The sequence below is a fragment of the Microtus ochrogaster genome, chromosome 16, assembly GCF_000317375.1.
Source record: "Microtus ochrogaster isolate Prairie Vole_2 chromosome 16, MicOch1.0, whole genome shotgun sequence".
NCBI lineage: Eukaryota > Metazoa > Chordata > Mammalia > Rodentia > Cricetidae > Microtus > Microtus ochrogaster.
In genome coordinates this window covers 3,068,328-3,069,753 of record NC_022018.1, presented here as the reverse complement: position 1 = coordinate 3,069,753, position 1,426 = coordinate 3,068,328, and positions in this window count along the sequence as shown.

Here is a 1,426-nt window from a genome sequence, read left to right as displayed (position 1 = left end):
GAGCGGGAAACCGCCTTTGTCTTGGCCTTTCCGGAGTCTTTTCCAGCCTTACCGCCAGCCATCTCGGACTGTGCTGAAGATCAGACAAGCGAGAAAGAGTCGAGGCCAGGCGGACGCGCAGCGAGATCCCTGCGCCCACTCCTCCGTCGGACCGCGATTCAAACTGCACACACCAGTCTTGAGTCCTGCCTGTCAAGACACTAACCTGGTTTCCAGCAAATAACAGCTTACAGTGACTGCCCTATGAGAAGTCCACATCCACTGTTTCCTTGAATATGTAAAACTTCTGTCTTCTTGTATGTGTGTCTTGCTCTTTCCCTCTATTAATAGCCATGCTTAAATATGTATTAAACTCATTTCCTAATAAAATTCAACTTTGCTTCTAAACATAAAAAGCAAATACTAATTTGCTTCTCTTCTCTGTCTCATAGAGGTAGCAGCAACGAGGCCACCCAAGGGAAGGAAGAGAGGATGAGCTGTAGAATAATCCTGTTGTTCACTATAAATGTATATTTCTATCATTAGTTAATAAAGATATGACTGGTCAATGGTTAGGCAGAACTTTTGAGGCAAAGAGAATGCTAGAAAGAAGGAGGTCAGAGTCTTGGGAGTTGCCAGCTAGAGGAGGAAGAAGCAGCATGGAGTACATAGACCAGGGCAACGAGCCTCGGGGCAGCACATAGATTAATAGAAATGGGCAGTATACGTTATAAGAGCTAGCTAATAACAAGCATAAGCTATTGGGTGAGCATTTATAATTAATATTAAGTCTGGTTATTTGGGGAACTGGCTAGTGAGACAAAAAAACCCACCTACAAGGATAGGGGTGGGATACAGAAATGGTGATCAAGGCAACAGCAGTGTGATTAGCTGTAGTAGGGAGCTGTAGGCTGCATTCCTGAAGCCCCAGCTGCCTGGCTAGCTTATGCCCCGAAATAATTACATGGAAACTGTATTCTTTTAAACATTTCCTGGCCCATAAGCTCTAGCCTCTTACTGGCTAACTCTCATATCTTGATTAACCCGTTACTTGGGGGCTTATCAGGAAGGATCTTAACCTGCATCCATCTTGGAGAGGAGAGGCATGGCGACTGCCTGACTCAGCTTCTTTCTCCCAGCATTCTGTTCTGTCTACTCTGCCTACCTAATTTTCTGTCCTATTAAAGGGCCAAGGCAATCTCTTTATTTAACCAATGAAATCAACACAAAACAGAAGACTCTCCCACATCAATTAGCAGATTAGTGTGGTAGGGTTATATAGTAAGCAAATCAATACAGCAGAAATGAATGGAATCAATTTTCTCACTGATAATGAATGTGAAAATATAAAGAGCAGGAAGTTCATAAAGAATTCAGGTGTTGAATTGAAATAAGAATTACCTGTATGAATACATGACCAAGATGATAGGTATGTAGATAGGTAGAT